At 35.5% G+C, this 16,806-nt stretch overlaps 1 protein-coding gene across 6 annotated transcripts in view; it reads right to left on the reverse strand.

Annotated features, from left to right (window-relative positions):
• The window catches only part of LOC108694465 (fasciclin-1), a 315,697-nt gene that overhangs the window by 236,505 nt on the left and 62,386 nt on the right, over positions 1 to 16,806 (reverse strand). The gene's annotated exons all lie outside the window — the stretch shown is intronic.

A 16,806-nucleotide genomic window follows, 5' to 3' on the forward strand; every position in this document is an offset into this window, starting at 1 on the left:
TGTGTGTGCGCGATCAAGGACTTTTCATAAACACAACAATCAGTTAATAATTTATTGCGCACTCTTGTCCTAAAAGTATCAGTTATATCGATGATTCAAGAATCCGGAGTGCGCTTTCTGCCTTTAAATGTCGGCGCAGTTGTTGCGCATATGTCGACGGTAAACGATCGATGAATCTGACATGGCTGATCAAGATGTAGTACGTAAGGGCCGAGCGTTTCCCTCACGTTCTATGTCAGTGAGTGGCTTTGGGATTTGACGTGAGAGACAACCTCGTTCCTCTAAGCAGGCATGAGTGCACTCTAGACGGGGACGAAAGTGTGCGGGAGTGAAGAGAAACGGCAGCGAGGAAGAGTTTGTCAACGGCAAAGACAGCTGCGGCGGAACCGGAAAAGATTCGCATCGCATCGCGTCGCGTCGGTGGAAACGAAACCACAGCGGGAATAGCTGAGCGACAATCGAACGAGCTCGAGTTTTTAAATAGCCATTTAGAAACTGCATTTCCGCAATAAACTGTTTTACATAATAACATCAGACAATCGTTTTTCTAAACAAATTTTGCTGCTTCATTTCTCTTTTATTAAATTGCAGATTGTAGATACTGATGTAACATCGTTGTAATATTCTTTTATTATTTTAATTTGAATGTCAATAGTAATAAACGTAATTTGCATCGTTTGCCATTTCTCTATTGCCTTTTTCCTTATTGTATCACTAACCAGTTATATAATTGTTTAAAAATATAATTGTTATATAAGTAAATTAAATTCTTTAGATATCTAGATTTCCTTTCTCTCTCTCTCTCTCTCTCTCTCTCTCGTAATTTCATTTCCTTAAAATTTAAATTGTCTTTGAAGTGTCATGTTTCATTGTTAAATACAGAATTTCAACTCTTTGTCAAAAATTAGATTTAATATTTAAAACTCCTAGGAAAAAGTATATTAAACTAACATTTGCTAGACTTCGAGACGCCCCTTCAAGTAATGAATATTCATGCTGGCGCATTTCTAACATTCAACACGAAAAAAGTGAGAAAGATGGCAAATATGAGAAGTCAAAGTGCTCGTGTCAGCGAAATAACCGAGTAGGACTCCACCAAGAGGAACGCCTCTTAGAAAAACACCCCCTAGAGAAACTTGACCCCCAACCGGACAGCTTGGCATCACGAACTACTATTATCTTGTTCCGATAAGTTCGTGAAGGTACGAGTTTTCAAGCCGACGAGCCAGTGTTGCTGATTAACAACGCTCGAGAGTTAACAAGCATACTTTTCATTCGCGCGTGACGAACGAAAGAACTGAAAATCTGGCGTGTAAGGTGCAGATAATCAAATCCCTAGGATATCTTTCACTGACTTATAATACACAATCTTACACGTTCAATCTCTGAAATGCAAACGATTTTATAATACTTGTAACACCGTAAGAGATATACGATCCAAATACATCAAGTGCTACAGATCCATGTAAAATACCTACGAATGTATCACTTTTCGGACAGTTAAATACTCGCGGGGCTCGGATTTTTATAGCCTCGGACTTTTATAACCTACGGAGATCTAGCGGCGTGTATGGATCCCTAAACTTGTACATGGCACCCAAGGCGCTTCCATTACATTAGAGGCGCGCATTTTTCTGATTTACGAGTGCGAGTTGCAAAAGGGAGAAGTGAGTTTCTAGACTTATAGCTCACTATCTGGCTAGCGTAAGGCTCACTTCGGCTTCTCCGGTTTCTTACATTCTCTCCCTCCGATTCTCCCCGGAGCGACCGTTCATCCTTCCCTTTTTTTTCCCTAACCCCTCGCATCCCTCTCGTATCCAACGTTTGTCGTCGTGCGAATATCCCCGAGAACCATAGTCGCCCGTTGAAATGCTTCTCGCTTCGGACATCGTCCTTCCACCGGCATGTCTGTATAATCCAGGGAATGCTATTTTCCCTCGCAGACGCCGACGCCATCTCTTCCTTCGTATGTACGCGATAGAGGCGATTTGCGAGGGTGCGTCAGTCGATGGTGATGGTAGTGGATCCCACCACGCTGCTACCAGTCGTTTCCGGAGCTTTATCGAAAAATCCGTCGGAAAACCGGGAAGCTCTCGTAGACGTCGTCGTCTCTTGCGGGACGTCGGAGGGTCGGAAAAAGACCCCAGCGAGATGGCGCGCAAGATCGAGATGGAGGGTAAGAGGGAAAGAACGAAGGGAGAAGGAGGAGCGATTTCTTTCCCGGAAAAGAGAAGCCCTCTATCTCGCCGAGCAAGATGACCATTAGGCGAGGGTGGCTTGGCAAGCGTCTTTTTATTGCACACATCCAAAGAAATGACGCGCTTGTGTATGTTTCGTACTGAATTCGATGAAGCGAGGAACACGACAACTTACGTGAAAACAAGAAATCCCTTTACAAAAATTGTAACATACATTCGAACGTATCCTTCTGTGGATATCTCACTGTTATTTGTAGATCGCGGAAACGTTCGCGCCTTTAAGTCCGCCGGGATCTTTTCGGACCCTTTTCAACAACTTCGTAAACAATGGATGTCGTCCATCTAATAGAAAAGCATTTCTTCTTATACGTGCATCTCGGAAATCCAAGTTACCCGTCGCCCTTTGACACGCGCAGGAATAAATCTTCCAAAGAAGGTAGATTTGTGCGGACTGTGGCGTATATCAATATCCTTGGAATACAAATAAGCGGGGGAAGATAGACGATGTACAATACCTTGTGTCACGAGGCAGAGCAATAGCCAGGAAAAAGGAGCACCTAAGGGTATCGAGTTCATTGTATTACTATTTCTCCCTTCTGATACTCTCTGTCCTCTCTGATTCGGCTACGTAGAAAACGATGTCGTAAGGATAATAAATTTACATGTCTCCTCTCTCGCGTGTCGCATCACGTCGCGTTACGTTATCCGTCTATCCGATATTCAAGGCAGAATTGAAGAAATTTATTGTTACCAGGACAAAATCGCGAAAGGATCCCGTGAAATTTTACATAAAGTCGCGTACGTGACGGTGTTATCGAATCCGTGGCAAACCGCACTTATCTGCTCCGTCGAATCGTTCACCTCGTTTCGTCCAAAACGAAATGCGCCGCGCGACCATGAAGTAAATCGAAATTGGCTCAGAGATATTCCCCGTGAATGTGAAAATTGCCGTGATGGTACCGACCTCGCAAAACAAAGTAAATGAGAATTGTAATGGAGAATTTATGTACGTCACGAAAGCTTCGCTATCTTTCCCTTGGAAACAAACAATAAATAGATAAATATCCTTCTGATTGTCAAAGAACAGAAGAGTAATGAGCATTCATTTTAATAAACTACGAATTTAGAGATTTGAGGAGGCAGAAAAGTTTTTCAAGAACCTGTTATATCGTAATCAACGTAAACATATTAAAAATATATACTTGACAGAAATGTCAAGCTAAAACTTCGGAGAATGGATCTAATGGGTCTAATGAATCTCATTGAGAACTTACAAAAATATTATCCATCATTCGAAAACATGTAACAAAGTTTAGTTGTCGAATAGTAGAGAATCCTTAAAAAATAAAAATTTATTATGTAAAAAATTTTAAGAGAATTACAATTTTGTTGAAATATCTAAAAATTTGGCTACACTATTAAAAGTTTCATAAAATTTAATGTACACGTTCATGACATTTAAATAATGGTATTTAAATAACTACTGTAACTTAGTTTTCAGTTAAATCATTAATTACTTTCAATTTCATTTATAACCACGAGCTTCGTTTATATATAAAGGAAGTATTTCTAACAGTGTAGATATATATATACTGAGAAAAAAAAGTTGCTGAAAAAAAGTTTTAAAAAAATATAGTTGATTCAACTAAATGTAGCGGCTGTCACAGGCTGTCAAGCGAATATTTGTCAATTCAAACAAATAACATGTTTTAAATTAATTAACAAGATTTTGTTAATCTAAATATATAAATATTTAAACTAAATAATCATTACGAACTAATTGCATTTAGTCAAGTTAACTCTTTCGCCTACAATATCGCGTGAGACTCGTGGTAAGAAAATCGGACCAAACGTAAACAATCCACATTCCAGGCTGTTGATGGCGCGCGCCATCAGAACTTAAATCGTAGGGTTAATCAAAGGATTAACAACTTTTTTTTCTTCAGTGTAAAGATCTGAAAATAATTCTGTTGGACTATCAAAATAATTACGTAGGAATTTTAATCATAAGCAATAATGTAAAGGGTTTTGACATTCTTACAACAAGAGTTTGAGCATTCTAGATAATTATGTTCAGATCTGTATCTAACTAAACTTTTTTAATATTTCAGCAAAACCGTCTCTTCCATGCAAATATCTAAATAAAATATGAAGTAAATATTACATCAAAAGACACGGTAGTGTCTCGTATCAAGTATTAATATAATATTTACTTCATGTTTCATTTAGAAATAAAATGTATTACAAATAAAAATATTATAAATAAAATATCTCAGAAATGTTTTCATTGTAACTTTTGTATCGACATGTATATTCGATACAATTGCTCCAATAAAAGTGAATCTGCTTTTACAATAATATTGATTTAACTTAAGAGTAACAGCCATCACCAAGCGGGATCAATCGTGTTTTCATTTTCCCAGATTAGGTCACGGTTAATTGAAAAAAATCTTCGGTCGATCGGTTTCGCGTACGCGGTTGTCTGTCCATTTCGCGGATTTGACGTTATTTCAATTAAAGCGATCGAGTGGCACGCAACGGAACGAAACGATCGCAGGTAATTGAAAACGAACTGCATCGATTCCAACATCAATTGCTTTGGGATACAATGCCACACGTGAATGTTCATCAACTCTTATCATATTAGTGGTGAATGACATTGAGGCATCATGATCGATTCAAGTTAGACCGGAAATCTATGACATTCAAAATGACTGATCATATTTGTATAATCATATTTGTATAATCTTGTTAAACTAAAATTCCCCAATATTCTTAGATTAAATATTAAGTCTTTGAATTTTCGATTTGTAAAATAATTGAATACTTGGATGAATAATAAATTTAATTTACGAGTGCCTCACAAATATAATGTGACTAATTGACTGAAACAGTTATGATAGCTTATAATAATTATAATGTAATCTTAATTACTTAAACAATTATAATAGCTGAAATAATAATAATGAATCTTCTGAATGCTATTTACATATTTGCTTAAATATAATTATACAATTGGATTAAATAATTTGTATTAAATTTAACATATTTTACGTGCATCAGACAATTTATTCCACTTTTCGTGTTAATTTAATACAAGATAACTATGTTAGAAAGTAACACAAATATTTATGGAAAAAAATTAACACAAATGCAACATTGGCATAATTTATAAACAAATCTCTTTCACAAATGTAAAATCTTTTCAATAAAATTAACAGTTATGTTATGTTAAATTAACACGTATTTTAATCATTTATGTTTTTAAACATATTATTTTTATATTATTTGTTTATTTACTTACAAATTGTATTAATTTGGCACTAAGAAATGAATGATAATTTAACACAATATTAAATTAATACTCGAATGTGAATTAGAAATTTAACGCAAAATTTTAACAAGGATTTAAATCGACTACTTATAACACAAATATAAAATATTTTTTACTGTGTAGAATTTTCCTCCCGCATGAATATATTTTTCATTCAAGATGTTACAGATAAAGCTACTGTTCGCGTCAAGCGCATTGTAAGTTTAGGTTTAACACTCGATTACACCCAGATGCGACGATCGATGCACCGATTCATGGTAGGTCGAGATGTTTCCGGAACTTCGACACGAAGCAAATCTGAAATCCGGGATAACGAGGTCTCACCGTGGTATTTGCTCAGCGAGTGTCCGGCACCTGAGAACATTTCGGTTTCTGTAACTACATAGTAAGGTCGTAAGTGCTGCGACCTTTCTTGCCACCAGGTCACCTACACGATATTGCACTCTGGGCAATCACCCCGTCGTCTCGACCAGCTCACGCTGGTATCGAAGATACCCTTGAAAACGATCGAACGTCTCCTTCCCAAAAGAGAACGTCACCCATGATCCACTTTGCAAACTTTCCTCGAGAATCTGACTGCCCGTTTAATGTTTCATCGATAAGAGTGAGTTACCTCCAACTTTTCTCTCATCGAAAATATCAAGTATACCTAGTGGATTTCACACAATTCATAGACACTTGAATTATTTGTCAGCAATCACAAATTTATATTTAATAAAATTAAAAACATCTTTTTAATGGAATTTATCTTAATAAAATTTTCTTTAGCGAAACATTTTTTCAAAGAATTAACAAATTCTTAAATTCTCAAAAACGTCGATCTCTTAGGTTTCTAAAGAAATTGAAATTCAATGAATGAAGCGTACGCTTAAAATAAATTGTTGACGCGCGGACGTTGGCGAACTGGCGCACGGTGAATTCTTTGCGTTCTTTGTTCCGGTCTTTTCGCATAGCGTGCGAAAAGACGACATCGATCGATGTCTAATAAGGAAGCCCGTCGTTCATCGTGCCTGGCAGAGTTCAATATAGCGAGCTTCAACGGTTTCCAGATTATTCTACACGATCGATTCGCCACGACACGCATTTACGATCTGTAGCATATAATGAAAATGTTTGTCGCAGCGCCGCTCTTCTACTTGTTTTTTACTTCATTCGTACAAATCGTTTACCAGCATTTATCGTAGCGAGAGCGAACGAGAACAGCCGCGTTTACGATCATGTTTCCTGGAGCTTTTAGAAACTTCTCGATCCCCCTCGTACGAGAACAGCTGACTCACCGAGACTCAATTTCATCAAGTAGTCAATTTAAACACAAATACATATCGTTTCTTGAAAATTCTGCTGATGATATAATTCTGTTCGAATAAAGGTATTACACGAGAAAATCAGATATATCCTTAAATCAATTTCCTCTATGTCAATTTTACATTTTAAAACTACAATTTTTATATCTGACATGTGAGAGAACTTAATTCTGTAAAATATCCAATAATTCGATCAAATCGTTGCTTAAATTATCAAAGTCATCGGAAATAATTTATTTAAGACTCTGACCCTGTAATTCTCAATGACATTCCCATATGCTGTACTAAAATCTATAGTAACATAAATTATAAATTTTCAGTATTGGCAGTATATATCGGAACATGGTCGGATTGGTCGGTGTCATTATATTGTCACTGCGCAGTTTTTTACTATGTATAAAATCTACGCATAATGATAATGATAATGATAGCGATATCGTTACTGTCGTTAAGAGTTACAAAATAGGGATCTAAATCTTAACGAGATGCATTAATCGATTAACAAATTTATCATTACGGCTATCCGAGTTTACGAGAATAAAATTAAATGATCAAATCCTTGAAGAGGAAGAGAAATATTTAAAAAAATTCATTATTAATTTTAAATTTCAATAGATAAACATTTTTAAATAATTGTTAATAAAACAATATTATATTTAAATAATTAATAACATTTGATATATAACATCATATGTGATTACAACAAAAAATTATATCAAGTTACGAAGATCACATTTTATTTTTTAAAATTATATTTTTCTACTGAATGTATTGTATTATTTTATGAATAAATATCTGGGTTTTTTAATTAAAAAAATCATAAAATTCTTCGCGTTAGTTAAAAATTTATTTCACTTTTATTATTTTTTCATCTATTATTTAACAGTTATTATTTTCACATTTAAAAGAGCGGGACAGTTTATATTTAATTATAACCTTAATTGAGACAAAATTTGAGACGCGTTGTAAAGTAAAACAAAGAGTTGAGAGTTGGTCAAACTGGTGTTGGTCACCTTAATGTAAGATCAATGACTATCTGCAAATCGCGAGACAAAGCTCTTCACACAGAGATGTGATTGTCGAGCGTAAAAGAAATGAGTCGATAAAACTAGATTGGATAACCACATTTATCAGACACCACAGCATCGCCGACGTATCCTCAGCGGGGATCGCGACCAGAAAATACGGAGGAGATCAGCAGATTCCTACCGCGATCATCATTCTCCTCGCGGGGAGTTTTCTCGCCCTGGGGAAACCATCCGCGGGAGATCGGGAAAGCTTTCGGCGCACAGACGGCAAAAACAGAGGACGATCAATTATCCTTCGAAGTTTTCCGGTCGCCGCTAACCTCGCGCGCACACACGCTGAGTGGATTAAGCGATTGTCCATCGGATCGTTGGCGGCTTAGAGGGAAAGAAGAAGTGGAAGAAGCTCGCGCGCGGCAAGCAAGCGAGCGGATCCATCTCCCCGCTTCCGGGATCGTCTCGCGAGAGCGAGCACGGGTCCAAACTTCGATCCGAAGTAGACGAGGGCAACTAATCGAGTGAAGTTAATTTTGAGAAAGTACGGCAGCCGGGCGACAGCGTTCTCGTTTCCTTCATGAGACTGGAAGGAGATTGGAAACGCAATAAACGAAAAAGACAATGTGCGCACCATCTCTTCCATTCTTACACCTTTATGTATATATTCTTGTACTTCATTTTATTCTCGATACTTCGTTTTCTTAATTCGCCTAATAATTTTCTTCTATTGATAATTTCTATTTTCTGACAAATGTAACCTTTAATATACATGATTGGATCATTCATGTCCCGTATTTCTTTTCTTTGAAATTTTAAGAATGTGGTTAAATAATATAGTCTTTATTCTTTCTTCTTTTTATATCATATACAACTTATAAATACTTTCTAAAGATGTTAAAGTACAGTATATAAAAGTCACTTAATAATTTTTGTATAGGTACTTATAAAAGCGATGAAAATTGGCTCAAGACATGAAAGACCCATCAAGCGATCCATCGTGTGTAATAAAGGGAATGTCATTGTGTATTAAAAGTTAATTATCTGTTATGTATATCTTTCATAATATCATGATTGCATGTAATCATAATATTCTGTTAAATATCTTCTTAGATAAAGAAAAAACACTTTGATATTTCGCAGTTCATATGAATTTATAACTCTCAATTGAGAATTACAAGGCAAATAGGAATTAATTTCTACTTAGATGTCACACGATGTCAATTGTAGATATTGCTATAAAAGCGTTCACATCAGAAATGCGAAACGCGAGAATACTGCCCGGTCCGACGAGAGAAACGTAGGAAAGAAACGGGTTTTCACAATCGAGAGCATAAAAGCGTTCTCGAGCATTTATTCCCGAACAAGGTACGTTAGAGTAATACGTTTTCCCTGTCTATAGAAATGGCTGTCAACTCAGCACATCTACCGTTCCATTGTTCGCGGATTGAGACCCTTCGCGAATGCGGCTGGTGTCGATGTAGCTAAGATGAACGATCCGCCGTTTTTCAAAAAAGATCCGCAACGGGGCCCTGGATTTACACAGAAGGTAGTTGCGATGTCGTTGATCAATGCGACTTGTAGTTAACAGAATGTATTGCCATTGATCCCATTTGGCTACCCTAACTGCTTTCGTATTGACAGAATAGCACGCGCGTAAAAGCTGACTTTGAAAATAAAATTTTGCACAGAGAACACTTACGTTTTCTTATTATTTTGCTGCTCTCTGTCTCATTAAATAAAAGAGTATTTAAAAAATATAATTAAGAATGTTTCAGAGGTGTATAATTTTTCTTTCTGTAAAATGTAATTGGAAATGTATAATTTCTATATAAAAATGAATGTTACATGAATATGAAACAACTTAACATAAGATCAATACTTACATTTAATAATACAATTTTACAGTTACAAAATGAAAATTTTTTTTATTGCAATTATTTTTCAAAAACATTCATTTCTTATTGAAATAATTTTTTATCTAGATTCTAAATTGTAATTTTTTAATTGTAAGTACAATGTAAAAAAAATTTGTTTTATTTCTAAATTAAAAAAAATCTATTTAATCTTTAAATTTTTTGTTAGAAAATACATGTTATCCTTATATCCTTAAATATATTCTTAATATTTTTAACGTGATGAACTTTTATGTACTTTTGTATATTATTTCCATATTGAATTTACATTAATAAATTTGGATTCTTACAAAGAGATATTATTCATTGTATAACGAGATGTGCATTTTGTCTGTCATAAGGAAAGTTAAAAGCTCGACTGGTTAGCCTTGAAAGAATATAATGTTGCTAACTCGTACCTATCTCGTATGTCCAATAGCTTGAAATCAGGACGGCGTCGCGCTGCACGACGCATCGCGTCCTGTCGCATTGCGAACGTGACGTGAATTCATCCGATGAAGCGAGTCGCAGTGCAAGCGAGAAAAAAGTACCTCGCCGCGTACAGCCCGATTTCCCTGCGCACAAAAGCCAGGAAAGGCCGCAGAACGGCTCACCGTGCAACCTCCCGCGAACCACCGTTTCGATTCTCCGACCACCATGGTAAACCGCTCGCGCATACGAGCTCATATCTGATCGGGGTCGCCAGCGCACAATCATCCCTTTCCATCCGCGAAAACACGCATCAGTGGCTGACCATGTAACGCGCGGCGCAGCGCGGAATGGTTTTGCGGCGAGTTAGCGCAGCGCTGTAGATTTCCGACCGCGAAGCATTGCGGCGTTTGCGCGACCTCGCGAAATAATGCGTGATTTATTCGACTCGCCATGATTTACTGACGATTTACGACGCCGCTGTTTGGTACTCTCAAATCCTCCACCCTCGAGATTCCTCGAGCGACAGACGGCATTATTCGTTCGTGGATAAGAGAGAAGATGAAGGATATAATATTATATGTATATTGTCCCAGTTTTAAAATCGGTCTCTCTACTAAATTTTAAAATGATTTGTTACTCTAAACAATGAAATCTCAATCTTAAAGATTGAAAAGTTAAAATTAAAAAAATATTTATAATAAATGTTTTCATAATTTTACATAATTTCAAATTACATAACTTTATTCCTTGGATTTCGACTTCAAAATGAAAAAAAAATTATTTGATTACGTTACCTTTAAACAAAGATACATTAATTGCAAGTACGTTGCATCCAGAAAAGATTTCTGAATTTAATGCTACTCTTCAATGTATCGTAAATTCATGAAACAGGATCGATTTATGAATATTTATTATTAATAAAGAGGAATATTTTACTCTTAAATAGAAAATTCTTAAATCTAGAAATTGATCTCATTTTAATATATATATATATTACTTTATTTATACTGCATAAAGTTAGATAGTAGGTACGCCAAGAATACTTTTGTCTCGATATCAGAAACCCTTCCTAAGTATAGATAGTTAAAAAAAATTCAGAATACCGACTAAGAGATTAACTGTCTAGAGGTTAACAGGATAAGGAATATTCTATAAAATATGAATATCGCATATGATATTAAAAATCGAACGGTCCTTTCGACCTTAGGGATATTCTAAAATTATTGGGGCGACAATGTGAAGCGATTTTGTTCGGAAACGTCGTTGCAACTTTTCCGACGTTACGTGTCCTGTCTCCAATACACATGGAGCTTTCCCTCGCAAAAATATCCACAGATTCTGAAATAGAATTCACGCGGAGAGGATTACACGCGGACTACGCGCGTTGGCGGACAAATAACCCACGCAGGCGTCTCGTGGGTTCGTCTCTCGTGAATAAGACATTTATGATAATGTCAGCCTCGTGCGGAGCTTGCGGAAAATTTAGCAACAGCCGCGAGAAGAATTCTTTGCATGTCTTTCCCTTTTTCACCCCCGTCCTCTTGTCCTAAAAATTTCTATTTCCCAAAATTCTCTTTCTCTCTTTCGTTTCCGTCGCTTTTGTAAGTTTCCATCGACTTCCTCCCGTTCGTTCTCGTTTCCTCCGATGTAGGAATAGGAAATGAGGTTTATTTAGGTCAAATCTGGGCAAACTCCCACGTCCTCGGGATACAAAATAATATGTATTCTTTTGTCATAATCATCCATTCTAATACTCCTTGTTAAAACTTGTTCCTTATCAGATAGTCTTAAAGTGTTCGAATATTCAAAAGTATTTTTAAATATTCCCGTCTGCAATTACATTTTATTTCCTTCATCTACAAAATCCAGCTCAATTTTTTTAATTTTCTAGGTTTTCGAAAAAAAAATTTAAGGCATTTATTTTTCAACATCTCTATTATATTATCATAGTTTTTTTAACTTAAATGTTAAAACTTTTATTTAATAAAAATTTAAATTTGAGTAAAAAATAATATTTGAGAGTGAAATTTCGCTTGTTTCTAAAAAAAGAACAAAAAATTACAGTTGAAAGATTAAAATATTCGAATCAGACGTATAATTAATGCACAACTAAAATAAATCCGCAAGATGATGATAAATCCACAAGGATTAAAACTTGTAAACAACTGAATATTGGAATACAAGTAAAACTCTGTTTTTGAACTTATTTCCTGGTTATTTCCACTTGATTTTGCGTTGCCAGCTGATTTTCTGGTTACAGGTGGTTCACGAAAGTCCTGACAATCTTGAGAAGTTGAAAATTGAATTGTACCATTGCGAGAATACTCAGCGACACCTTCATGTGCTTATTTAAATTCCTCTCCATCTTTTTCACAGTATAATTATAAGCGACAACTAAATTAAATTCGAAATCACTTGACTTCGCAAACTTCCATCACGAACTGCTGAAGAATCAATGCTTTTTCAAATCCGTTGACACAACTCGGTGATAGTCCCCCGGGTAGTGAAAGAAAGATTAAAATAAAGATTTGGTCGGCAAAGTGTTTCACGTCGACAATATGTGGAGGTATCTCATTTGACAGCGTTAAATTTTTGCGGTGTCGGGTAACGCGGAACTCAACGTGGCGTGGCGTATAAATTTTAATGGGCGACAACACGTAGCCACCGGAATGAAAAACGTAATCGCCACCGCGATACATTCGCCACAGTTAAAAAATGTTCTCATTTTAAAGCTATACGGCTTATGAATTTTTATTTTACTTTCAGGAGACGCGCATTGAGCGAGATATTCTTAGTGAGGAAATGATAATTAATAATTGAAAATTATAAAATCACTCGACTACGATGTGGAGATTATATTCCACAGCCGATTGATCGAAAATAATTAACTACGATTAATTTTGTGCGGCGTGCGGCGGCGAGACACGCTGTTTCTCGTCCCGTTTGGAAAATAATAATGAAATTATAGGATGCGACAAGCGAGCGTCTCGCAACCATAAATCTTCGGGAAAAGAAAGTAAAAGTTATAGAGGACGAGACGGAATGAGGGGGTTGATTTACGCGGAGCGGGTGTTTGAGAATGTTCGTTCGCTCTCCGCTTTAAGGTTCATCTTAACGATAATCCAAACCCGAAATCAAACTCAAAATCGAACTCATAGAGCTCGCAATTGTCTTTCCAGATCTTCCATCCGAGAAATCGTTTCGAATGTTCGTATTTCGAAAACTTTAGATTTCTATTTGATTGGACGATCTCTAAAATTTCGAAAAAGATTTTAGGATGTCGGATTCATAGATATTTGTTCTTAAGACGTAGAAGTTCTCCGATTCGGTAAAAGTTCCGTCCTTTATAGTAAGTTGCCTGTAACCAAAAACTCATCTCTCGTATGAAGCACGAATGTAAAGATCGAAAACGCGGAAGAAGAGGTCAAATACTTCCGAGATTTCTTCATCCTGAAATACATCGTTCTTTTGGACGGTTTGTCATACGCGCGAAAGTAAATCTGACTGCGTTTTCCATTCAGAGATGGCATGTGAAAAGAAAAGCGTTCCCCTGCGCGTAGATAGAAAGGGGATGTACTTGTCAGGAAAATAAATTTCATCCGAGAGATTCACTGTTTCTCACGTATATTCGGCACTTTATTCTTTTAGTCCCATCTCTTTATTTGATATTCACGTACTGATAGTTGAAATATTTGTCGGAATTATTGTGCAAGGTGTTTTACCTGCGGAAGTTCAGTTTTAACCTAGTAGTTAATTTAATAGTTAATCTAGTAGTTAAATTTAATCTCAGATCCAAAAATTTATTCAGTATCCAAAATTCGTATCGTATTATATTTAATGTTAATTATATCTCGACTCAAAATTTGAATTAAAATTGTAATATCCGTTTAAAAAAAAAAATGAAAAAAAAGTATTTCAATAAATATGATTTTTATAATGTAATTAAATCCGGATTACAAAAAGCTGATTTTCAATTACTTATAATCGAAAAGTTTATTTCCCTGCGATATTTTAATTAAGGAAAAATCGATTCAAAATTGATTTAAAAAAACTATTTATTAAAATAAAAAAAGTGCTTTTATCTTCCAATTATAAAAAACAAATTGCGTATTTTTAGAAAATAGTTTAATCGTATGAAATGATTTTCTATATATTTCGAAAATCAGCAAAAATATCTCCACATATATCATATCTGAAATATTTAAAAGGGATCACATTCGATGATTCGAAATAAATTTAATGGTATGAGCGTAAAACGCGTGCGAGAAATACTTCTGGAGACATTTTTTATAGGGTTTCTTTTTACACTTCAGTTATTCTTAAATTAATAAAGGTATGGATTTTAAGGGAATGCGTGAAATAATTTACGAAATAAACATCCTGTTATGTATTTTTAACACATGAACGTATTTTTACTACTAATCGGCTCATCGTAGAATGTACAGTTCGTGAAAGCGGACGAATAACTAATGAAAGCTCTCGTAAGGACGACTTTTACGTACGACCACCATTATTTTGCCTTTCCTTGATACAAAGAAAAGATCCGACGTTGCGTATTTGCGATGGTGCGCTTTTAACAAGCCCTGGGGAACTCTGAATTAGAAATCTCCTTTTTCATACAATACCCTATTACAGGTCGTTGTATTGCAAATGATATATGATTCGTTATCAAGAAACTCATATACGATGATTTTAAAAACCTACAATCTTTGAATCATAATATTCAAACAACAATTCGAATGTCGCTGCAGCTGTAAATTAATGCAAATCCGATATCTAATGTTCTGAATATATTTGAGCTCACACACTGAGAAAAAAACTACTGTTAATTCAATTAAAATCTATATTACGGGCTGTCACTAACATAAGTGATTAATTCATGTATATGTTATTGACATAAAGGCATAAATTATTATTTCAATAATTAAAGCCTTTATATCAATAAAAATACACATGAATTGATTACTTATGTTAGTGACAGCCTGTAATATATACTTTAATTTGATAATATTGAATCAATAGTATTTGTTTCTCAATAAACTAAAATTCTGAAACTGAAAAAAAGAAATGTTTAATTTTAAGATATTAAAATATTTTATTCTTGTCTTCGAAAAAAACGGAGACGAAAATAAAACATTTTAATGTCTTGAAATTAAACATTTTTTTTATTGCATATTCGAAGATTCACGTAGCTATAAATTTTATGTCTATTGATCCGTTCGCACAACTAACGATGACAAAAATAAAAAGAAATTAAGAAGTAAGCACAAAAACTCGCGTAGCAGGCGAAAATGAGAGAACCTGTCGCGCCGAGAAGAGAGCTGGAAAATAAGCATATTTATAAACACGCCACGACTGCTTCTGACAGCCATTGAATCTTGCGGCTTTATTCACTACACAGCTGCACATATGCAAGTACATATTATCTACGTGATGATTACGACAATCAATTCTAGAAAATTTGCCTCAGGTGTTATATCTTTAAAAACACCTCCGTCTTTTCAATCTAAAAAAGAATTCAATCTCTCTTTTTTTTTCTCAACGAAATTTCATTCTCAAATTTCTTCCTCATTTTTGCATAAATTTCAATTTTTATTAAATAAAGATTTTAATATTTAAGTTAAAAGATGTTGAAGAGTAACCCTTAATTTTTCTAAATTTATGAAAAGCTTGGAATAATAAAAAAAATTTGGGTTGAACAAAAAAATTATTGCAGAGGGAGAAAATAAAAATATGATTGCATAACTTCGTAATACTTGCATTGATAAATACAAAGGCAAGAAAGTAATTGAGATAGAAAAAGGAGACTCTTCCTCGACGAGAGAAATATCAATTTGCGATATCTGAGACGTCGGGAACACTAAGAAAATATCGATTTATAGAGATTCCGTGTTTCCTGTACAAAGTGAGTGACAGTCGCTTTGTACGTATTTATTACTGACTTCGCATACGTCGCACGCTCTATACGGGCGAATATGTACAAGGGCAGGTGCACACGAAAGAGAGAAAGAGAGTTAGGAGGGATGAAACGTGAGACGTATTTCAGGTGACGTGGAAACTTCCATCGATTCCCTCGTGTCAACGATTTTCCGACGGGCTCCTCGGCGAGTTGCACCCACGACACTTCGGTACCATCGCCACGGTCAGAACGACACAAAATTTCCCCTCTATGGAAATCAACTTTCGTTCGACAGGTGCAACCAGGCGCGCGCTCGTTTATGCACGTCAATCTGGCATGCTGAGCACTTTCGATCGTACGCCCCGATAGCTCCAGAGACGCGGTAAATATGCTGATTTATTGACGAAGGTAAGGTTTGAATACACATACAGGTGGCGAATGGGTACATGTATGATTTCTCCGGGACTTGTTCCATTGGATGACTGATGCATTTATTGATATATCTGGCAATTGTTGTTGCTGAGGTAAATATTGATTTCTCCCTCTCGGAGAAGTAACTTCCTCTAATATGCAGACATGAAATTAAGTTTTCTATAATCTATTGATTTAGAAACTATAGATTTAGAATACGTTTGAAGATATACAGGTTTCAATAAACTTGCGAATTCTGCTCTCTCTCTCTCTCTCTCTCTCTCTCTCTCTCTCTCTCTCTCTCTCTCTCTCTC

The sequence above is a fragment of the Atta colombica genome, unplaced genomic scaffold, assembly GCF_001594045.1.
Source record: "Atta colombica isolate Treedump-2 unplaced genomic scaffold, Acol1.0 scaffold12, whole genome shotgun sequence".
NCBI classification, from domain to species: Eukaryota; Metazoa; Arthropoda; class Insecta; order Hymenoptera; family Formicidae; genus Atta; species Atta colombica.